This window comes from Apteryx mantelli, chromosome 15 (genome assembly GCF_036417845.1).
Source record: "Apteryx mantelli isolate bAptMan1 chromosome 15, bAptMan1.hap1, whole genome shotgun sequence".
In the NCBI taxonomy this organism is placed as follows: Eukaryota; Metazoa; Chordata; class Aves; order Apterygiformes; family Apterygidae; genus Apteryx; species Apteryx mantelli.
Genome location: NC_089992.1, coordinates 20411497 through 20436002, shown reverse-complemented (window position 1 = coordinate 20436002; position 24506 = coordinate 20411497). Strand labels below are relative to the sequence as shown.

General features: G+C 42.2%; 1 long non-coding RNA gene across 3 annotated transcripts in view; it reads left to right on the top strand.

Moving 5' to 3' along the window:
- LOC106496492 (uncharacterized) overlaps positions 1-24506 on the top strand; it is a 287771-nt gene that overhangs the window by 106817 nt on the left and 156448 nt on the right. Inside the window, exon 6 of one of the 3 annotated variants that reach the window (XR_010885699.1) lies at positions 14441-14514. The exons of the other annotated variants lie outside the window; for them this stretch is intronic. This is a non-coding gene — a long non-coding RNA (uncharacterized lncRNA). The remainder of the gene's footprint in view (positions 1-14440; positions 14515-24506) is intronic. 3 annotated transcript variants of the gene reach the window in all.

Here is a 24506-nt window from a genome sequence, read left to right as displayed (position 1 = left end):
CTAAATGTTTAAGCCAAATAATCTGCCAAGAATGGTGTCAGCAGTAAAGGATACTGCAAAACCTAGAAAATAAGTTAAAGTAAGTTATCTTCTGAAAAACAACATTAAATAAAACCTTATGTAGCACCATGCTTACTGTCCCTCATGACTTCCAAGTCAAGTATTTGACATTAAGGATCAAATAGCCGTTCTCCAATTACTTGCTGCAACTGTCTTTTAGCTTTTTGCTACTAAATAAAACAACTAAAGGATTTAATTCTTCAATAATAATGGAAGGTGTTATTGCTGTGGTTGCAGGTTTAGGATTTGGTCCTCACTGAAGTGTCTGTAGGTGGTTCTGTCTGTGGTATGTAAGAAGATTTGGTCCGAAGAGTGTGAAAGTTGTTTCCTTCTAACAACAACTTTCTTAGTCAAACCGACTGTAACAGATCCAGTTCTACTTGTACCCGTTTTTTGGACACCTTGCTAAAAATCTTCTCCAAACAGAGTTCCGCTGTCTGTGGTGGGTATAAGTCTGTTTTACAGTTTAAATAACAAGAGGGAAGAGAGAATAACATAGAAGTGAGAGATAGGATGTTTGTGGCATAGTGGTTAGACTTGGGAGCTACCACCCCAAGTCCTGAGGTTTTTGGATGGTGTCAGGCAGGTTGGTACTCTCTGCGTGAGCCTTGTTCATTCAGTTTAGAAAATCTTTGGCATATAGCCGCTATTTTTGCTGCATATATATGCAATTTGATATGCTACTTGATATGCAAATATTATGCATACACCCTGGATTCTACATGTTAAATATGAGGTTTAAATATAAAGGATTTATACAGCATTGCAAACAATGGCCAGATTGCACAAGTTTTACAAACTATACTTAGAACTGCAAGCAACCTGTGTTTCTTCTGTTTTCTAATTTTGTCTCCTAGCCTGAAGAGTTCTCTGTTAAGATTTAGTTTCAGTAAGTAGAGGATTTGACTGCAAAAATTTCAGGGTGAGATTGGAAACTCCCTGCCCCCAGCGCTCTCAGTCTCTCGTTCAGCTCATTTCAGGTGCATCCCAGAGCAGGCTCCCAAGAACGCTCTCCGCCTTGCCTCAGTCTCTTTGCATAGCCGTCGCAAAATACAGTTCAGCAGTGCCTGGCCAGTTTGTGATGTCCTTGTAACAATCACAAAGCACCTTGCAGTGGCACTTGGTCCTTCCTTGCCTGACTCTCTGCCTATCTTTGCTTGGTCTTGGCATGACAAAATTATATATGCATGCAGGCATATCAGAATTTTATCCCAAATTTAGTGGTGAGTATTGCAGCTGAGCACAGTCAGGCAGCTCCTTATATGGCCAACTTACCTGTGCTCTGATACTAAATGTGTGGGCTTCAGGGAAGTTGGCAGACACAATGAATGAGATGGCGGCTTTGCACAGTATCTTTCTGGCCTCGCTACCATTAAAGATTTGAGACCAAGGGAGCTGACTACTTTGCTACAGCACTTTCCAGCTTTAGCAAGAGAGGAACCCAGTAGGACAAGTATTAAGGCACTAGGCACTTCCATTGGCAATCAATGAGGAAAGTCAATAGCTTTTACCCAAAGCTTGTTCAGTTTTTTATGGGACCAGTCACTCTTAGCATACAATATTATTACCCACAGTGGTATTTATGCTAGTATTATTACAGGGTTTGTTGGGAGCTAGCAAGAAATAAGAGAGCTCAGTAAGAAGGAAAAATCAGGTAGATGGGAGGAAATAACTATTACATTTTAATTTTTACTTTTTATGTAAAGCTCTGGAAAGCAAATACAATAGCCTACTCTGTCCCTATATGTCTTTCAATGATGAGAATTAGCCCAAAGCAAACCCTGCAGACAAATCACATGTTGTTAGTATTTTCATATTTTTAGTATTCCTGGAAAGGCTGAAGACTTGGGCAGCATGATTGAAGGAAACATGACATATTCTGGTTTTCTTTTTGCTAAATATTCTTAAGCAAACTTTAAAATATTAAATGGACAATTACAGAGCATATACTACTGCAAACAGATGTATTTTTATAACTTTCTAACAATTATTCTAATGCTAATTCAAGTGACATTTAAATATGCTTAATCCTGAATTTTTATGCGTTATTCTGCATACCACGAAAAGATATAAGCAAATGTACTGCAAACTGCAGATTTTATGTCTTTAACTTTTAGGGCATATAGTAATTTGTTTTGCTTTCACCACAAGTTTCATTGGGTTGTTTTATGTCACTTTTTCACTAGCTGTTTTTGAAGCATATTGTTAATCTCAAGCTGCATTTGCTGTAAAACAAAAATGCTCATGAGGAGCAGTATCGAAATGTGCTTCTTGGCCTTGTATGTTTTCCTTCTTCAAGAAACACACTGTTAATCTCAGAGAAATGTTAATCTTTGTGTGTACACAAACAGCAAGTCTTTTTTTCTAATTTCATACTTAAAGATAATAGGCTGATTCACACTGGAAGCAGTGAGGCCTGAAAGTGAAATAGATTTAAATTTACAGCTAAGTAGTTTATTTTATATTTTGTCCTGCTCTAAAAAAAATTCATGGCTATTTACACATAACTGTGCACACAGAATAAGTCGTTTACGTAGTTATATATTTTTTTTCCTGATTAGAGCTTTTGTTTGCTTTCTGGATCTGAAACCAAAAATAAGGTTTAAAAAAATTACAATCAGAAGGCTAAATGCAGAGAGACTGTATCAAAATGAAGCAAACTGTCAGGAATCTATGAATATAAATAGTTTTTAGCAAAAACATGTTATCAAGGAGTTGTCTCAACTATATTTGGCATTTTTGGAGCAAGAAGAATGTTGGTGCTTCATTAAAGAACAGTTCAGTGAAAAGAGAGAGTGTGTGGAGCCACAGCCTGGAGTGTCCTTGAAATGAATATAGGAAATCTGAAAGGTGTGTTCATGCTACTGTGGCACTATCCAAAAATCCCTTATTATTATTATTTTTTTTTTTAGAGCACACATCAACCAAAAAGCTGTAAATAATCTACAAGAATGCTGAACTGTCACAAAATTTTTTATGATGAAAGCGAAGGTTATAAAATATTCATCTCTCTCTTTTTTTTAATTCATGTAAGATGGTAAAATTAAACACGGTGAGCAACACACCTATCTTCTGTGTCTCCTTGTTCCCATTTTACTGCCTAATAATGACCGGGAGGAAGTGAACTGTGAACATTTCAGTTATAGTTCTGAGCAGAATTTTATATTGTTACATGCCTCAGAATCTGTCTCGAATTTGTACTTAATCAGATAACTTAGGCTACAAAGAATATGTTCCCCCTCAGCCAGACAAAGTATTAAAGATCGAATTATAGGCTCCTCTTTGCGAAGAGGGAGCAGCGTTTTGAATCACGAGCTCATTACTGGCTGTGCAGCCTTGTGCTGTTCTGGCTTTCCCACACTTCTGCTAGAGTTAATAGGGGCCTCAACCGAATGTGAAATGCGGTTTCAGGCTCTAGGATGATGCGTAACACAAATCTCTTCAGCCAGCAAAATATCGGGGTATTGTGGGGTTTGGGGTTAGAAACTGTATTGTTACTGGTTTATTCAGCAGTTAAGCAGCAGCTACTTCGTTGTCACTGTTTCAAGCTGGGCGGCCCTACACTGTCCCCACTGGTTCTGCTTGAGCAGCGTGTGCTGCTGCAGGTGCTGCCTGTACCTGCGCGTGGCCCGCGAGTCACCCCAGCACGTGCCCCGGGCCCGCGGCAGCAGTGGCTGCTGCAGATGGCCTTGCTGGCCCGCGGATCGCTGCTGGTCCTGCCCGTCTTCCGATCCTCAGAGAGCTCGCAACGCCAGGGAAGAGCCCCGGACTGCGCAGGCTGCAAATTGCGTTCGTACTGGCGAGCAGTGGGCGTCGGGGGAAAACAGGGTTGAAAAGACAGCCAGGAATGGAGGTTTTGACAAAGCCCACAGCTGAATGCTTAACAGTTTCTCTTCGATTAACTCCAGCATTGGCAGGGGGGCACGTTTGTGTGTGTTCCTGTTTTTCTCTTATTCCTCTTCTGTGCCGTATTGCCCAGAGCCTTGAGTGTGTTAAAGGAGGCCAAACAGGAAGGGGGGGAAGAGCATGGAGAAGGGGCAGAAAAGGGAATATCATCGTCCAGTCCTTGTGATGTGGTATACTTGCCAAAAAAAGGGATACCACCCACTTTCAGGATGAGGACCAGGCTGCTGCAAGCGTTTATTCAACTGCCAGGGCTGTATTCAGTTCTCTGGATGCCATTCCTGAAATCGTCTCCCAAACCCCAGCTGTAAACATAGTTGCTAAATGCCTACCTCATAAAAGCACTTCTCGATGCAAATGGCCTGGTTTTCTTTTGTGTGTATAAAGCCATTTGGGCGTGCATATGGGTGTGCAGCATATTCAATTTGTTTATGATTGATAGACCGTCTTCCAGACCAGAGGAATAAAAAGTGGAAGTCAAAGCCTCTGATTTTTATTTCAGTGGTAGCCAGGCACATACATCTGTGTGCAGAATTTGGCATTCAGCAAGTCTAACTTTTGCCAAACCAACACAAGCAATTGGTGTAACAGGGCTCTCCTGAAATGAAAACATGCACAAAGTAAGTATTTCACGTCTCTGTATTGGAGGTTATTTTTAGGGTTAATTTGGGTTATGCAGTTATATTGTTCAAGGTTAATACAGAGTCTTTAATATGCAAATGCTGCTTGTAAGGAACAAAAAAACAGTTGTTTTATTTGGTTAGTGTTAATGGCCAATGGCCTTGCCATAGTAGGTGCAGCATGAACAGGTGGGGCGGCATTTCCCTGCCGCTGCCGCTGCCCCCTTGGAGTGCAATTCCAGGCACAAGTCACTTCTGGGGCAAGTGGCAGGCAGTGAGGAGAAAGAAGCTGTTAGAGTGATACGGAGGTGCTGACTAGCAATTCGTAGAGATGTTTTTACTGTTGTATCCATAGTCTGCGTAGTTCTGTCGCAAAGGGATGCACTTTTAGTAGACATTGCACTGTACAAAACATATTCATTGAAGCTGGTTATGTGGCATAGGGTGTAACTTGCTCTTTTAAAAATATGTTTTGGAGCTAATAAGAATGTTTAAAGCTCTAGCTGGGCATTCCTAGGGTAGACAATACCATTACAAAATAGTTCATTATGCTCCAGAAATAATAAAGTTAGTATTATTTTCAAAACATCATGACATGTTACAGATTATTTTCATTTATCCTCTGGTGTCGGTATCTTCAGGATGTCCTGGGATTGTACTTCTATTCTTTGCTCGGTAGGCACAATGGCTAGAATTTACACGGGAAAGAAAACTAAGATTCATATGAATCTTAAGAGTTCAAATATTGTAGGCATTATGATAAAATCAGGAGAATTGGCTACACTGTTTCTGTGTTGGATTTCAATAGTATGCTGCTGCAGTATTCAGGATTTCTCATGAGAATTTCATGCTGACATAGGAAAGGCATAATATTACCAACTCTTCACTTCCTGTTCTCTCTCCCAGATTATCTTTTAAAACAGGTATGGATGAAAAGGGAAGGGGGGACAGAATTTGACCCCCTCCCATTCAAAATAATTTAGAAAATTTTAGTAGTAATCAGAATGTCAGGTTTTTCACTTCCTGAAAATACAGGTGGAAAAAGAAAAACTGCTTTGTTTTCCAGAAAGCTGCTATGAAATTTTGATGACTCTGTAGGGTGGGAGAAGGGAAACGCTCTGTTCTCCCGTTCCTGAGAAGAATGAGGGCATTAGACATTCAGCTACAGCCCCACCAGATCCTGCAGAGATTTAGAAGACATGTCCCTGCGTGTTTCACCCACATTTTAACATCTTATAGGTGCCTATACCAACATATAACAAGCAGATTTCTAAAACTGCTTAAAAACAATTTCTGACCAGAAATTAAAGAGCATCTTTTAAGATGAAAAGAAGAATCACCCAGCTGCTTTGTCTAGAATGAGCAGCGATGGCAGCGTTATGCTGAAGCTAATGGGTGCTTTTGAAAAATAATATTGTCTCTGAGAACAGAGCTAGAATCCGGGTCCAGCCACCTCCTGAAACTGCAGATTTTTCTCTCTTACTTGACAGTGTCAATTGTGATCATTGTCTTTTCATTCTTTTTTAATGGTGCATAACTCAAGATATGGCTGCATCAACATCCCTTAGATAACGGCCAGGCGTACTTTAAAGGGATATAGGTAAACTATAGCTATTTAATATTTTCTTTTAAAGTCAGCCAGTCTTTTCCTTTTCATGAAGGAGACCGTAGTGATCTAGAGATACAGCCTAGCCTTGCTTTGTCTGTTCTACGATTGTTATGTTGCCATTTATATCACAGTCTCTTCTGTACTATTCAGATCCAGAAACAGGGAAAAAAAACCCTACTGCAGAGTTAGATTTTGTATTTGTAGAAATGCATTTGATAGCAGGGGGAGGGGGTGTTTTCATAAAGTTCAATTTTTTAATAAAACCCAATTTCCTTTTCACATCGCAGCCACGCTATGACAAAGGCCTTGCAGCAGGTGTCTTTCCCGGAGACGACGTAATTGCTAAGCTTGCTGGCACGCTGCTTGCTGTGGCGCTCTCCCACGCTGCCAGCGGGGCGAGGAGCCGCTCAGCCCAGCCGTGGCCAGCGGTGCCCGCAGCAAAGGTGGCAGCACCAAAGAGCGCAGGACCCGGGTCTGGGGCGCTCTGTCCTCTGCTGCTTGGCTTTCACCAGGTCGTGTCCCTCACCCTTCTGAGCTAGGTGCTGCGGAAGCACGATGTAAACTCTTAATTCACAAACTGCTCCTACCAGATGGTAACAGATTCCTCACTTCTTATTTTTGATCTAGCCATCACTGTCACTGGGCACAGCACCGGGTGAAGGCGAAGGGGTGACGCCTGCCGTGCTCCGGGGCTGCTGTTCTGCAGCGCAAGCCCCAGGTGCGGGCACCCCTGCCTGCCGCTGTGCTGCCGCAGGGTAAGGAGAAAGGGCACGGCAGCCCAAGCAGGCTGACCGCAGCCAAACCGTTGTGTTTCCTGAGCAAGAGGCCAGCTGGGCCAGCCCCCGCGCTTCCTCCTGCCACCTCAGTCCTGCGCTCCGGGCTTGTAGGAGGGACAAAATAGTTGGGGGACAAATGGTCGATTCACACTTTTCCTGACTGAATTTTGCTTCCCCAAGTGTTCCTCATCCTGCTCGTGAGAGGGCTCGGCCCAAAGCCCAGGTGTGACGGGCTGCTGTGAGACTGCAAACTTGGAGCGCGCGAGGGTCTGCAGGACCTTCATCTTCACAGCCACTGTGCGGTTTCAAGGAAAGGGCTCCCTGCCATGGGCACTGTACCTTTGTCACTAACAGGTAAAACCTGTGCTAAAGCAGAAAAGCACAAAAGTTTGAACAGAAAGAGTCTTAGTAATGTTCAATATCCTGCCAAACATCTGCTTAATTTTACCTGTGTTCTGTATCTGAATAAGCAGCAATTCCAGTTATTTTCCTTTCTGAAATGTACGTTTTGTTTTAGCAAAAAGGTCTCAGGGACTTGTTGCCGGGAGCCGCTGCATTTCTGTGGCCCCAGCCAGGCTGCCGCAGTCAGGCGTGGAACACCCCTGCTTCTAGCTGCCGTACTGCATGTCTCAGATCTGACTTATTTCATCCCATGGCTTTATTTCTGGCTCATAATGTGAAATTTTGAGGCATTACTATGCCCAGTGCCATGCATCTAGCTGTCCTTTCCAAATCTTGCTGATAAATTCTGCTAGCCCAGAAAGAATTACCATCAGTGTTTCAAAACCACCTGAAGACAAGGTGTCCTGCTGAGCACGGCATAATAGCAGATAGCGGCTGCTGTACACTTCCTTGATACTGTTTTCCCCTGTTTAGTAACCTTTGATTGTTGCTGTCATTTGTACAAGGCTTATAAAACCTGATTTCTAGCTTCAACTGTGTGTGCATATCTCTTGTTATTGTCTGGATGCTTAGGTAATCACTCATGTTGACAGAGATTTTCCCTTGCTCTTCCAGGTCAGAGACCCTCTAGTCATTGCATTAATTTGAACAGTTTAAGAATGATCAACAGCGAACGCAGAAAACACCATTTGCTTTCTTTAAATAAACAGCTTATCTTCCTGCAACTGCTATGCCCTCTGCTCATCTCGCTCACATATTATACCATAAATTTATGCTGTCTGTGAGCTCTAACCTCCTGGATGTTTCATAATTCTTTGGATTGCATCCTTGGCAACAGTTCTGACTTCCAGCCTGTTATTAATTATGTTGTCCAAGTATCTGAGATCAGATATTCTGGGTTGAGAAGTTGATGAAGTTGACATAGTTCTAACACCATTATTACAGTAGATGCCTTTCAATAAATCAGTAGGAAAAAATCCATTTTTCAAATGGATTATTTTCTTAGTCTTCAATAGTATGGATGTTGATAGGTTTCCCCAAGGTTCTGCTTTTGTGTTTTTTTTTTAACCCAGCATTACTTCAGATATATTACTGAATCATATGGGAAATTTTCTCCTGCTCTAATTTTCTACTAATTGTTCTTTTTTTTTTTCTTGTAAGGATCTTTGCATTAGTGGCTCTTTACAAAAACAGTTCCGTTTAAGCTCTTGCTTCAGGTTAACGCATTCGCTTTTCCATGTCAAGCTGTCCCAGATTAAAAAAGCTCTGAACCCCTAAAAGCAATTTAGCCCCATGCTCCCAGTGACAGATTTAACTCTGGACAAATCCATGCCGAATTTGTTAATCTGTCAGGTGCACCTTTCAGCACACAACCTGCTCCTCTCTTGCAGTTTTGAATGCACGCAGCTGGTACAGTGGTGCTGCACCTGGTACGCTTCAAGCTTTACCTCCCCGTTTGTGCATCCATAGCCTTAATCTTCTGAAAACGTTTTCTGAATGAATCTTCCTGTGTTTACTTTATGGTTATTTTTCACATGCAACCAGTGTTTCTGCACTATGCTGGCCTGTAGAAGACGCCTGGCTCTGGACAGGGGGTCTTGGGGTAGGAGAGGCTGCAAAAGCAGGCAGGGAGATGCTATGATGCAGAGCCTAAGGTCAGCTCAAGAGTACTGGAAGGTGGTACTGAACCAGGCTGCTTCTCATGCCTCCAAGTGTCCACTGGTGTGTTAGTGTCCGTGCAGAGCGGGGAGTGCGGGAACCTGCCCAGCTGGGCAGTGGAAGGAGCAGAAGCAAGTCCTGCTAGCTGTGTCCTGCTTCGTTGTCACTGGGTGGGTGTCTCTGGTGAGACTGCCAGTTTGGGGCGTGGTTGTTTGAGGGACTTTTGGGGTTCTCAGCATCTGCCCACTGGAAACTGGATTAATCCATGTAACTCATAAGATGCTGAGTAGGTCTCAGATGTAACTCACTCTTCTGTCTTTGTGGCGTGACTCGCGTTTGAACTAGACACATGAAAGCCAAAGGCTGCGTTTGGTTAACGTTTCCAGGCAGTTAGTCAGGAAGTTCTTCACCTTTTCAGTTTTGAATCAAGTCTGTCTTTGGGATATGAAACTGAGTTAGTTTAAAATAAATTCAAAATAAGATCCTCTCTTCCTCCCCACCTATGCACACATACAGCGTTTTCGTGCATTGACTTATATCAGACCCTTCACTTCAGGTAATGGTGGGTTGGTAGTCCCGGAAAACAGCCTCTGTGCTAGCCTGCTCAATCTGCACACTGTGTGCTCAAATTTAGAGATACATTTAATTTAAATTTAGAGACATAGAATACAGCAGGGAGGTTGCTGGAGCCCTTTGCACCAGAATGACATTTGTTCACTGGAGGCAGGAGTGTGTTCATTGCAGCATCTTCGAGGTTAATCTGGTGAAGCTGTAAGTAAATGCAATTGTTACAAGCAAGACTTTTCAGCAAAATATGGTTTTGCAGTCAGTACTGGAACTTACAAGGATATTTGAGATCTGGTTAATGGTTTCTTTCCCCTCATCTACAATCAGAAGAATTGCACACTATCTGCCAGCAATATAAGGGGGACACTGCTTGTTTTTCATGTAAGATGCAGACTCCACCAAATAAATTCAATATTAATAGCTTGTCTCCTACCACCAATTGCTTAAAAGCAACAGGATGTTTTGAGACAAGTATTGAACTGTTATCAAAATGTCTCAATCTCTCAACTCAGACTTTGACATGTTCTATAGGGAGTTTATTTCTTTAGCCAGAAATATGGCATTGAGAATTCCACTCAGTGACTTCCCACTCAAGTTATAGATTTTCTGTCAGAAAAAATAAAATCATGCTTGTATACAGCTACAATTAAAACATATGGCTCTGCTTTGGCATCTGTTCTTTTTTTCTATTTAAAGACTTGAAAGCGTATAATAAAAAGGGCAGGTTTATGACTATATTCCTTTTTGTTAGGGATTTTACACTGATATTACTATATCCTTTCTTTAAAATCTGTACAAATAGTTCATTACAGTTTGATCTCTAGATCATAGCTACTTCATGGGATCTATAACACCTGTATTAAAATATGTTGGATTAAACTAATAAAAGACTAAATTGAAAATGATTTGAAGTTTGTCATAGAAATACAGCATAATTAAGCTGTAGGTTTTCTGAGCCACACTTACCCCTCTGAGCCTTCTAAATTGAGGTAAATTTTGTTACATTCGTAGCAGAGAGAAAGAAATACCATCATGCCTCAGCATCTACCTAGACTAAATTTGGAGGGCAGAAAAGATATCTGAAATCTGCATATAGCTTTTACTTCTGAGCCATATACAAGATCTCTGTAAAGTGTTTCAGTTCTAAAATAAATTCATTTTCAGTTTTGGTGCCATTTTTACTTTTCATGTTCCAATGTCTGAGTTATCAGATTGAGTGTTATAGTGTTATGGACACAAATATGGAAAAGATCTTGGATGTTTGGCAGTACCTTCACACTCACTGATCAAACACTAAGTGCCATCTGATTACTTTGACAAATCACAGAAAAGAATACAGTTTACAGTTGGATTATCAGGATCCACAGAGCAAAATATGTGCTAATGTATTCATCACATTCAAAGATGAATACATTTGAGGAAATCATGATCTTCACATTGGTAATCTATGAACTAAAGTAGGCTGAATTCAATGAATAAGTTACTCATGAATTATTTGCTGAACTCTGAAAACAATGATGAATCTTTGAAAAGCAGCAGTGAATTTTTGGATGAATAGAGCCTTGAAAGCATCTAGTTTGGATGTATCTGTGATGTATTGTATTCACATTTGATTGGAGCTATTTTCAATAACAGCCTAATGAGAGAAATAAACCTTTTATTGCTGAGGGACAAATCCATGTCCCATTGAAGCCAATGGGACTTTGGCCACTGATTAAATAGGAACAACAATCCCTACAAGTCCCTGCGTGCCATTAGTGTCTGGTAAATACTGGTAATGGTTTCACGGGAAGCCAAAAAAGAAAATTCCTTCAAACAAGCTCCTCATGGAGACAGGCTATTTATGATACGTAGTAGTAACAATAATAATAATAAACTTACTAACAGAGCCTGAAATAAGCAAACACTGTCATTAAGCTTTTTGGAGTTACTGCAGTGAATCTACTTTGCAGTTGCAGAATTCGCTGATCCAGGAGGTCTTTGAAACAACTGCTTTGTGGCTATTAAATACTGTAAAAAGAGATTAGAGATCTCATGCTTCAAGGCATCAGGTAATGACTTGCATAGTTCATGGAAAAAACGTGAGACAAAAATCTGCGCAGCTGCCTGCAGTGACTGCTGTGGTCCTTGCATGAGGAGTTAGCCATGGCCTGCTGGGACCTAGGGAAAACGGAGCAGTGATCCAGCTCCTGGAAGGTAGTGCCTACCTTCATCTTCCATTGCTTCATGCTAGCGTGCGGTATGGGATGCATCTCTGTGGATCTGTTTTGTAAGTCACGATGCCCAGTTCTTTACATCAGCAGATTTCTAAGTACTTTAGTAAGAGTTTCAGTATCATTATACCTTATTTTATCTGTGGGAAGCTGAGGCACTGAGAAATGGCATGATCTCACTGAAATTAGGAAAACAAAACAAAACAGGAACTACAGTCCACATCTCCTAAGACTAATTCTTGTGCTTTCCCCATCAGACTAGCCCTATACCTAGTTAGACCCGTTTAATGCAGAGAGGTCATTGAGCTGCAGTCATATTTTTCTGAAGTTTCTTTTATTCAACCTTCATAACATTCTCTTTTGCTTCTTGCAGCCTTGTTTCATGTACATTTTTAAATCCAGTTCTATACTACTCCAGTTGTTTATTACAGCAGTTTCAAGAAAGGTTTACATTAAATGACAATATTTTTATATATATATATATATATATATAAAAATTCCACATTTGAAGATAATAAGTAATGGGGGTTTTATGACAGCACAGTTTTGGCCCTCGGGTTCTTAAATCAACTATGTCAGTTTATGTCCTTTAATTTATATATCTTGAGTGTTCCAACCTGACGTATTTTGAGCAGAAGACATACAATGAGCGTTCAATCTAAAAATGTAGATTCATTGCTACGACTCAGAGAAACAGAATTACCATATCATAAATTCTTGGTAGTCTGTCTTTCCTAGGGCACCTACAGTTTTCATCATCTGCTCATATCGACTTTTCCCTTTTGGCTGACTTGAGTAGTCAGCTCCTTGAAACAGCGGAGATTGTATTAATGATTAGAGATTACGTGATGGGTGGAGATATGGGCAAGAGGCATATTAGAAGTCTTTCCAGTATCAAATGCTCTTATATTTTTAGCTCTGTGTTGTTCTTGCAAAACCTTCTTCATTTATTGTCTTTTGTGGATGCACTAACTTCCAGAAGCTGCTTCTCTTGCTGCTTGCCAGGGAGAGTCTCTCTCTCTCTCTCTCTCTTTCTTTTTTTTTTTTTCCCCACTCTACTATTTCTGAAAGCTCTTTGAGATGCTACTTTGTGTCTTTTGCACATTACTTCTTTGCAGAGAGACTAGAGGAGTATTTAGTCAGATGCAGATTAAGACCTTAATCACTCCCACTACTTACCTCCATTGGCCTTGTAGACCTGCATTTTACAGTTGCCATGTTTTGAGAAATGATACTGCTTTAAAGCTAAAGATCTGGATTACTCTCACCATGCTGAATGCATCAGGATTTTAGATACTTTAAAAGACAGTTAGTGTTATTAGTTTTGACCTGCCTTGTTGGGAAAGCAGTTTTATAAAATACAGTGTTTCTCAAAATATGATCATGGCCAATAAGTTATGGGTCTTTAAAATAAAGCAATTTTGATTGTAGATATTTTTTAAGGTGGAGCTGGTCATCAGAAAAGAATCAAAGTTGGATGTTGGAAATGAGTGGAAAGTTGTAGGACAAAAGGTCATAATACTGCTAAAGGAGAAGGATGAAAAGGGAGGATCATGGTGGGAATTGCTCCATATTGCTTTCCAGGGAAAAGTCACATCTATATGGAAGCTGTCTAATGAAAGTGCCAGGGAGGGAGTAAAACAGAAGAGAAAAGTAGGCATTCAAAGACCCAGCAAAGAGTCCCGGTTTGAGGCCTGGAGAAAAGGAAACGGTTCACATACTAAAAGAAAGACCTTAGTGGTAAGGTGGAAAGAACACAAAAAGCCTGGGAAAAGAGCTGAAAGAGCGTTTTGTTTAGTTTACTTTTTTAGCTTAACCTCTCAAGGGGTGGGATTTGGCTTTGGATAGAAGACTGCAATCACATGAACTTGTGTGAGACAGCTGGAGGAAAAGGAGAGGAAGGTAAAAGGATGTTAACAATTGTATCTATTAACAATTTGTTTTAACAGCTGAATATTGGGCCTGTAGAGCTCTTGATAGAGTATCTGGTAAATGTTAATTATATATAAAACTCCACAGATACACAATACATGGAGGCAGCTCTAATTCAGTGCAAGATTGAAGACAGTTACAATTTGACTGGGAATGAGGCTCTGCTGATTATACAGTTTAAACTAGATTATGCCTGTGAGATATTTTGTACTTCAAAGCCAGAACCAGAGGAAGATGCTGAAAGAACTGAACTTTTTTTTTTTTTTTTTTTCCTTAAAGGTAGAATATTTCCCATCCCACATTCCACCAAACACAACTCTTGTAGAATGGTCTTGAAGTGGAAGTAATGCTGCTGCACAGGCCATCACTGTTCTGGTGCACCCTGGCCTTCCTGGCACCAACCATCCTGAGGATCTTCAACACCCCATAGATAAAATAATGCCATGCCCAGTTCAATTTTGTCATCATAATTGTGGCCCTACCTGGTGATTTCTGTCATATACCAGTCTTGCCTTTTAGTTGGAGTTGAGACGAGAACTTAGTACTCCATGAAGCAGAGAACTAGTCTTGATATTTTGTTGACATTTGGAGACTAATGGGTTTAGTTGTATTTATTCAATCATAAAGCTGTTATTTCCTCCGATCACTTTGTTCATAGTGGATGTAATAAATCTGTTTTGCCCTTTTTATCTATTTTAGATCACAATTCAGATACTGAAATGAATTTATCACAATACTCCCACAGCTCATATTGTCCTTATGTGAATGTTCTGGTGAGCAAGTTTTACTTGGAAGAATATTTGTGGAAAGAGAATTTTAGATTTGCATACACGTATGTGCGGGGACCAAATGTTGTGAGTATTTATATGAATATTTGCACCAAAAGTGTTAACCACTTTCTGTGTCATGAAAGCAAAACCTATGATTTACCTAACAGATGGAAATCGAGGTACATGTATTGATCAGGGAATTTCTGTTATTAACACAGAATCATTCAGATCCTAACCCCCCACCCTAAAAATAGTGTTGAATTCATTTTAAGAGTGGAGAAACTGATGGAAATAACCAACAGCTTGTGGTTATTTTGCCACAAGAAGCCAATTTTATCACATTATTTCCTCAGTTCCAACTCTTGTTTAGACAGCTATATCATAATTTTGTAACTTGCAAAAAAAAAAAAAAAGGGAGAGAGAGAGAATTATCAAGCAGAAATAGTAAAATTAAATGTGCTGTAACACAAGTACACTTCTTTAGTCCTCTGTTTCCAAAGAGGGAAAACTATTCTCACGTAAGTCAAATTTTCAAATTTGTCCTCAAGTTAGTATTATTTTTCTCTGAGAGCCTCAGTGTGCTTGACAAACCCAGCATTTCTGTGCCAGCATCTGGGTTGGGAGTGAATCTGTCCCTAGGGACTTTGGGGCACAGCACAGGAGCTCCCAGGGATGGTGTGGACTCTGCTCTCTTGGTGGATGCTACCTGTCTTTGTCCCTCTTGGAGATCAAGTTCCAGTTTCCATGTGCCACTTAGCTTGCTGCTGCTTCTGGTTGTAAGTAGTCAGAATCAGAAACAGTTTTACAGTTTCTTATTTTTATAATTTTGATAGCATTTTGGCAAAGACAGAGACTTTTTTTTCACTTACTTGTGCTTTTGTAACACATGGCCTGCATTGTATTTCCTGGAGAGCTGTTTGCATAACTCTTAGGCTTTAACACTGGATATACTGTCTGCAACTTTTTCCTCTGAATTCATGTGCCCTGCAAATAGCTTCCTTGTTGTATAAGTGAGACATATATCACTCTCAAGCTGATATATCTCTGTCTTTTTCTTGAAAAACTTCAGGTAGATGTTGGCTAAGTGAATGTTGGAAAGAGACTACCCACTTCTTAAAAAAGAAACACTGACAGCAGAGCTGAAGGCTTCTGTTGAAATCCAGTTTATGTGTTACTTACATGGCCAAAACTAGAGCTAGTCAACTAAGGAAGGCTTTATTAGTCCTTGTAGACCTTAACAGAAAAGCAAAATCCATTCACTAAGCAGATTATTCTTAAAGTTCTGTGAATGGAAACTTTGTGAAGTGACTAAGGTTATTTCTCTGAAACCAAATTGACAATAGGTTTAGATTACACTCTATCTTATTTTGGTTACCTCTGTACTCTGAAGTGTTTTGATGAGCATTTTTGGAGCTTTTTGGAAATTGTGAGGAGTTTGGGACAAAGGCACAGTATTTTTCCTTGTTCAGACATCCAATGAAACAAGGATGGAAGCGAGGACTTCCAGAGCAATTTTGGAAGATGTATGAGCTAAGAGAAAATACATTGATCCACAGATGATGGTGGGTAAAAATAGATGTTGTAGTGTACTTTTAAAATTCTTTGCATGAATGAATTTTGCAAAATAGTTGAAGCATTTAAGACTCTGATGTGTGAGGTTGCAAGCTTTAATAGTCTATTTTTAAAGCCCTAAAACTTCTTAATTCAGGCACAAATTCATTCTCTATATATGCATTGAATCCTGAACATTATGTTGAATGATATACAGTAAGTGATGGTGGGCAAAGGAAAGTACCTAGGCAGATTCTTCCACTACGATCCTCAGAGCACTAAAGGGCTCTCAAGTCGCTCGTGTTTGTCCACAGAAGGAACATCTGGGGAGCGTGTCAGCCCAGACAGGGAGCAGGCCTTGTCCTGCAAGGGGCCTCGAGGTGAAAAAGGCATCTCCATGTTGAGCAGGTAGAACAGGCTCTGACATGCTGTAAGAATTATTTCCCTTAATCTTTACAGTGTCATAGGAAAGAAATTGTCCAAATTAAGGTATGGGGAAAACTTTTATATGCTGGCATTTTGTATCAGGAGGAAAAAAAAATTTTAAGTAGTTTTCATGGGAAAAAAAATGTCTAAGAACTAGATATTGAATGGTATGAAATGTCACTATCTTTAGCTACATATGTGGAAGAGACAAATATATAAATACCTAGTTTTTGTATAACTTTTTTATCAGCTGATAAATCAGATTCATGTTGACTTATTTAATAAAATATTATTATATTATTTTACAAATGGGGAGCTGAGGCATATAAGCCCTGCAGGGTCCCCCTGCAGTTCTGCATGCCTTAGATCACACTGCCTGCCTTACACAACATAATACTTTTAGAACGGAAGCCGCCTCTAATTAAATCCAGTCCCCTCCCTCTGCACGCAGGAAAACTGTAACTGCCAATGGGGCGACATGAAGGGGAATTGTGAATTACTCGGTGCGGTGAATTTGCATAATTTGAGTTTTTCACTCCTTTTCAATATTTGAGTTCCGTTATCTGAGCTGACTTGGGGTTGACTGTCTGAAGCGTTTCCTGCACCCGAAAGCAGTATCAAGGCCGTAGCTCTGATCCCCAGGGAAATAAAAGGAACACGTTCCCCGCAGGAGGATCCCGAGTTTCTCTGAGAACTGGGGAGAGGTTTGAGACTTGCCACCGGATGAAGGGGAGAGGTTTGGGATACGGCTCTGTTGGACTCGGGGTCGTGATTCCTTCCTATGCTTCGCGGCAGCTGAACCAGCAAACGAGCCGCGGCCCCAGCGCTGCTGCTGCAGCACAGGGATGGGCCAAGGGAGCCACTGTTTCTCTTCCGTGTTGTAAATGAGGTTTCTGCCCCTCTGACTCTGCTCTCAGGGCTCTCCCCGTGACCTAGGTAAATATTCCCTCGTATTGGAGAGAGGGAAAGCAAGCAAACAATCTCGCAAGAAAAAAGAAAAAGAAAAAAACCACAAGCATCAGAAGAGCTTTGCAAACAGGATGGCATAAAGCTTACCAGGTTGGCATGCCAGTACTGCCCCAGAGGAAAGACTGGGAAAAATTAAACATGGAACATTTTATATCTGAAGGGGGAATGTGGGGTGTAAATCTGAAACACTCTTTTAAGCAAACATATTCCAGGAAAGTTACAGATGCAAGTTCCAAATTAGTTAAAATAAAGCCTTAGTGGGACTGATTCCTCTCTGTTTCACTTAAAAATAAAGCGAAGAAAGCAAACCTTTAGCCAAGGCAATGGTTAATTGCCACTGGGTGGCTACGGATCAGGCAGCCTGGGGGGTGCTGTGTTGGGGAGGGAGGTGGCGAGGAAATGGTCAGAGCAGACACGCAGCATGAATGTCCCTTGGTGGAGAGGGGAAAAAGATGCAAGGAGGATGGGCCCACGGGCCTGGAACAGGAGGCGAGAGAGCTGTCCTTCCTGCTGTCCTGAGCCGATGCAGATGGACGGCTAGCAAATGGCCATGGGGTACTTAAAAGTTGCATGTTATTCTCATCACCTGACAGCATATTCCCTAATTTTTTTCCTGTTTACATGTATCTAAAGTGTCCCAAATCAGACATCTTTTCCAGGGGAAAGCAAGTGGTCTTCAGGCTCTACAAATTCAGAAAAGGCGTCATAGTATCGCTGTGGTATACAAGTGAGCAGACGGAGTTACCGGGGGCTGAAAAGCTGCCTCCTTGTTCCCCACGAGCTGCCTCCTGCACAGCACTGGGCACCTCTGCAGCTCCTCGAGCTGCCGTCCCCATCCCAGTTAACCGTGTCCTGAGTGTCCAGGATGGGAGAGGAGCCACCGTGCCGTGCAGCAGACAGTCAGCTGCAAAGAGTCCCACAGATGTGACCCGGCAGGCACGGGCCATGTCCCTGCGGTGTCACCCAGCTCAACGAGAGGCAACGGCCCCCACCCCCGTTATCAGAACAGTTTTGTCCGTGCGGTTGCAGAACACAAACATATAACAAACATATTCTCAGGAAGTTACATATATAAGTTCAATCTACAAAAGAACTGTATCATATGTCATGCTATCAAACCATGGCTAGAGAGATCCTAAGTGCTACCTAGAACTGTCACTAAAGTGTAAGAGCAATATACCGCTTAAAATATCAAAATCTTCTTGTGAAGTGAGTTGCAAGATAAACATGGCAAAGAAAAACCTGTATTAGAAGTGCTGCTTCTGAACTGATCCAATGAACTGGTTTAAGTGGAAATGGTGATATTATCTACTAGATGCCAGTTATTTGCTTTATTTTATACTGTAAAAGACTTCAGAGAAGGTGGTACTTTGTGCTTTTTTACATTAGGAAAAATAATCAGGATCAGGATTTCCAGGTAGTAACTTCTCCAGTAGTAGTGTGTTATCTGTAATTGAAAGACAGCTCTTTTTCCATTCAAGCAAAATATAATGAATTTCATTAAATGCTCTTACGGATGTGTGGGAATCTGAGTGGGGATTATCATGAAATTCTGTGCAAACTTGAAAGACAGGAAAACTGTTGACATGTTACTAAATACACCATTTCATATCTGGACAAAGTTTTACCTCAGTAGATACGAATTTCAAACTCCTGTGGTGGTGGCATTTTAATACTTTATATACAGTGTTTTCTTAGTTTGTTATAATAATTTTATCTAAAGTTGATAAAGTAAAATTGTTTAACTTAGAATCTAAAAAGCTTCAAGTTTCACTCAGATAAAGGCTGTCAGATGTAAAGCCAGCTCTGTAACCAGTATAGTACAGTTTGGTAGTAAAATATAGGGCTCCATTTTCATGATTTTTATTTTAGGTTGTATTTAAGTAGAAAGAATATATTCAAATCAACTCATTCATGATTCAGTTTGAGCAGTGAATTATTCTAGTATTGTATTCATTTTTTATTGGAGAACAACGGAAAGTGAATAGCCTGCATTTTATTCTACCTAGGAAACAACCGGAAAGAAGTAAAAAGAGGTTATTTTTGTAAAGGGGAGAGACGATCAGTATTCAGCTGCTTCCGTGTTTGTTGGCTTAGCAGTATTTGCGTGGATGGGTCCTCCCGGGAGGAGGTGCGAGAGGCGGGTAGGAGGCTCGCGCGAGCTGGGGCGCTGCAGAAGCCCGGGCAGGCGCGGCAGCGAGAGCAGGCAAAGCTCGAGGTCAGGGGCTGCCAGATGGCTTCTGCGCTGAGGAGGCTGCTGGCAGATGGTAGTGACAGTGTGGACAAGACAAAGATTTTGGCTACGGAAAGGAAGCTTTGGAAAGACACTAGAAGTCTATCTTTCCTGATAATACCACTGCCCAATTTGGATGTACATCACATCCTTTTTTTTTTTTTTTTTTTTTAACCAGAGAAAAGGTAGAAAAGCTTTGCTGCTGTAGGAAGGAGAAAGCGACTAAAACAGAGAATGCGAGGTCTGTTATTTGGTCCAGTTCCCAAATTCTGACCATTCAGTAACAACAAAAAACCTTACTATGTATAATTGGCACGTAATTATTTGTGATTACTAGTCTGATTCCTCTGCTTCTCTCACTGTTACTGAACTAATTACTCTTCTTATGCAACATTAGCAAATTAAATCATTCCAATTATCCACATTTATTTCCTTTCATCTCCTTGTGTTTTCTCTGCTGCCATAATTCTTTCTCATCATCCTGTGTGATGGCGCCTGTCACGCTTTCATTTACAGCCCCCCGTTTTGGGGGGCATTGGTGGATCCTGCTGCTTAGCACGGTTTGAGGCAGGCTGCGAGCGAGGCGAGGCCGCGGGTTTGCATGGCCGCGCGCGGAGCACGCGTGGCAGCTGCGTGACAGCGGCGATAGCGCGTCGTCTGCCCTGAGGAAACAGCCTTCATAGTGAAACTCCGAGCAGGGTAGGAGGCCCGAGGCGCGGCGATGTCGGAGGCGCGGCGATGTCGGAGGCGGCCTCCCTCCCGCCGGGGCGGCTCCTTCGCGGGCAGAGGGGGCCCCCGCCGGCCCGGCCCCGCCGGCAGCCTTTAGCGGCCCTGAGAGCCTCCCCCGGGCCTCCCGCGGCGGCCCACGCTCCGCTGCAGGCCCTGCGGTCCCGGCCCCGCCGGCAGGCGACTTCCTCGTCGCCGCACGCCTCCGACGGCCGTGGCTGTGCCCTGGCGTCCCGGGGCTGGCTTTGGGAAGCGGCTCGAAGCACGAAGATGGGGCCTGCGCGTCAGCGTTCACGAAGCTTTGCTGGATTCTCGGGAGCGATGCTACAAAATGGTCTGAGCTCAAGCGGCTGCATCCAGCCCTCGTGTCCGCAGCGCCGGGGCCGTGCACCTGCAGCGCGAGGAGCGGCGCCTGCAGCCGGGAGTCGCCCGCCCGTACGCGAGCTTGTTTCTCCTGGTCTCGCACCACCAGGTGAGGTGCGTCAGCGAGCTTCGCTTGCCGCCCCGAGGGACTCCTGCTTTGCCCCGCTTTTCCTGTCGAAAGAGCCATCGCCGCAGCGGCTAGTTACTGCTTTGCAGATTGTAAAACACAAGCGTTACTGTTCCGCTGGGCTGGGGCGGCTCCCTGCATTTACAACAGTCTACCTCTCTTTATAACACAGATGAGTGAAACTGGTGTAACTGAGTGTAGAAACTGCCAGGCAGAGGTCTGTGGCCACGCTGCCGACTGACGAGTGCCATCGGCACTGACCGAGACGCTCGTGTGCGTCTCGGGGGCCGGCGGGGGGTCGCCGCCTCCCGCTGCTCCCCACGCACCGGCGGCTCGGCGCGAGGCCTCCGCTGGGCAGCCAGGGCTTGGAGGACTGCGTCTGACCTGAGACAGGCTCTTGGTACCTCTGGGGCCACTTCTGATTCTCAGGTTTTTGCATTTAAGAATCAAGAATGAAGTCTGTTTACTTAAATGTTTGAGTGTGGAACAGCTTTTCTCTGTGCAGCAGCAGATGAAGTACAGTTGTCTGTTTAGGTCTCTTAGTTGTAAGGCGAACAGATGCATTGAATTGTTTGTTACATATTATTTTCCCACTGCATCTTCCTTTTTTATTTACATATCTATTTCTGCTAGGTCTTTTTTTTTTTCCTCCTGACAAAGGGATTCTAAACAGCGATCCAACAAAGGGTATATTTTAACATTTAGCCTTAGAGTTTAATGCACTCTCATTAGGAGGACTTAAGTGGGGAAGAGAAATGTGGACACTAGATAGAATACAAAATAATTTTTCAGCAAGAAGTCAGTGAGGACTGAAAGAGAAATTGGCATCCTTTGCTTAAAGTTTTATTCAGTGTTTATATTCTAAAGGCCATGGCCTTTGGTAAGAAATACTTACACGGGACCACAGAGCAACTGTCCTCCAGGCCCGAGCATTAGCGTGACACAGGGAGATGACAAACACAGGAGCATATTTGCATGTCTCAGCCTTACCTGAATGATTTCTTCACTTGTAGAACTGAGAACAGATGAAAAGGGCTGGTAATTAGTCACAAAGTAAGTGCTTTGTTTTCTTTCTTTTCTTAATAGATAAGAACCTTGCTTTATAGGGGGCCTGGAAGCAGACACCTAGCCCTTTCTTTAAGAAACTTCCTCTAGAAGCAGTACCAATGTGTGGTGTGCCCCAACAGGGTCTCATCCAGCCGTGTTAGGGCAGTGCCTGTCAGACCGTCCAGCTCTGCTGAGCTATTGTAGCAAGACTGTATCACAGAAAATCTCGAAATCCTGCAAAACAATTAGTCTTTAGTGAAACCTAACAAGGTATCATATTAGCACATGCTGTAAATATGTATCATTTGTCATCATTTCTGGTCCGCTGCTATAAGGCAGCAGCATTTGAGTCTGAATTCCAATGCAGTATGATTAAATCTCAAGTGATGTGAAGAAGGCTTGCATATGATAATATTGTCAATGTGTAGCAGTAAAATGCTTGTTTGTTCATTTGTTTGTGGTAAGAAGCGATATTTAGGATGGATGAACAGTCCTGAAGAATCTCTTCTAGAATTTGACTTATGCAGGTATATGCATCTACAGATTTGTGAATAAATATGGAGTTTTCATCAGATAAGTGTTATCTATGCAGTAAATTGAGGAACTTCTAGATTCTATGGTCTTCATCCTAAGAGAGTGTAAATGATACAGAAGATACCAATTCTGTCTTTATTTCTAAATTTGTAGCCTTCTGTTCTTTAGGACACGAGTAGCAGCTGCATGACTTAAAAGTTGCTGTCCTGCAAAACACTTGGACTTTTGGGGGGTATTGTAAACTGTTTTAGTTTGATCTTAATGGGGACTGCTCAAGACTTCTGGCCACTTGGAAGTTTAAACAAAAGCTTAAGTGCAAGTGAATGGTTGAATCTTATGTAGTCATCATGTCCGTAAACGGGTGAATTTCAATCAGCGCCTACCAGTTTCACAGTATGAGATGGGTGATGTATTCTTACTAGCCTCGTCTCGAGCATCAGTGTTATAGCAGCTGCCAGGTATACATTTTGGTATTTACCTGTTTTACCAATGACTCTGGCAGTTATAAAATGTCCTTCCAGTGGTTCTACTGTGATTTGGTACTTGCTTTTGAAAAAGTAAAGTTTTGAATTTCCATACTTGTCAAGAAAATGCCAGCAAATTTAACAAGATATTCTTGGTGTTAACTGCACTTCTCAGGTACTGCAATTCTGGGAGCACGATTATAATATTTAGTGTGATGCTGCCATCCATTATCACCAACACCACCTACTTTTGCAGAGCTGTAGCAGTGGGCGTGATGCTATCTGCTTCACATTATTGGCCTACAATTCTATACACAGGAAGAAAATAAACTTCAGACTTTTTAAAATGCATACCCACATTTTTATATTTAGTTTTAGGATTATCGTCATATCTCTAACTCAGGAATGTCTCTTTCTTCCTTCCTTCCTTCCTTCCTTCCTTCCTTCCTTCCTTCCTTCCTACCTTTTGTGCTGTTTATTGTAATGGGAAATGGTTTTCATCAAGAAAAGTGCCACCCTTCCATGGCATCAGTGGCTGCAGTAGAGTAACAGTGTTTGGTCACTTGGTGACACTGTTCTGAGCAAGCCAAACCTTGTAATCTGGAGGGGACAAGATACAGAAAACACTGTTGGGCCTTCTCAGGCAGGAAGCAGTATTCATCATTCGAATCAATGTTACCATACAAGGGTTACACACCAGAGACAAATCTATGTAACTGATGCTACAAGACTCCGGTAATTCCTCTGTGTTGTGCACAGTGATGAAAAGTCGTAACAGAGACCAAAGAATCCTTTTAAGATAGCAGCCATCTGGTAAAACTGAAAGTTAATATTTGTGCAGGATGACTTACTTGCAGCTTTAAGGCAGGCTAAAACGGTGCTGAGGTTAGTCCTGCTGCCCCTTTGGGTTCAAGCACAGGAAATTGCATTGATCCCTCTGCAGACCTGGGGGACTGACGTCAGCCTTAGGTCATGTTTGATCTCCTATTCAGTGGCCAATATTTATCATTTTCAATCAAACTATTATCAGACTCCATCAAGGCCATGTAGGATAGAAGCATCTCTTGCAGGGTTTTGTTGTGCTTAAGGGTTAACACATAGCCATGTACTCAGCTTATTCATGTCCTTCTGAGCTTTGACCTTTTTAGAAGGGGTGGGGGGAAGCTTTTATCTCTTAGCTCCTTTTTGTTCCCAAATTCCTCACATCTCCCTCAGGTTTCATCGCTCTCCTCTCTCGGCAAGCATCCCTGCGCAAGCCTGTCGGCCCCTCTCCGTCTCCACTCGCTGGCCCTCCTGGAGAGCCCTGCAGCCTTCCTCTCCTCACTGCAAGTGCTGAGCTTCCCTTGGAGGCACCAGCCTCTTGCTTGGCCCAAAGCAGGAGGGAGGCAGGAGGCAACGGCTGCTCTGTCCCACCAGGACTCAGTTTCCCTTTTTGAGGCCAGTTATCCTCTATCAGGTGCATATATAATAGCTATTATGCAGGAGGATCTAATTTACAAAACAGTTTTAATCCCCCTACAGCTAACCTCAAAGGAACACCAGCTTAAATAACCTT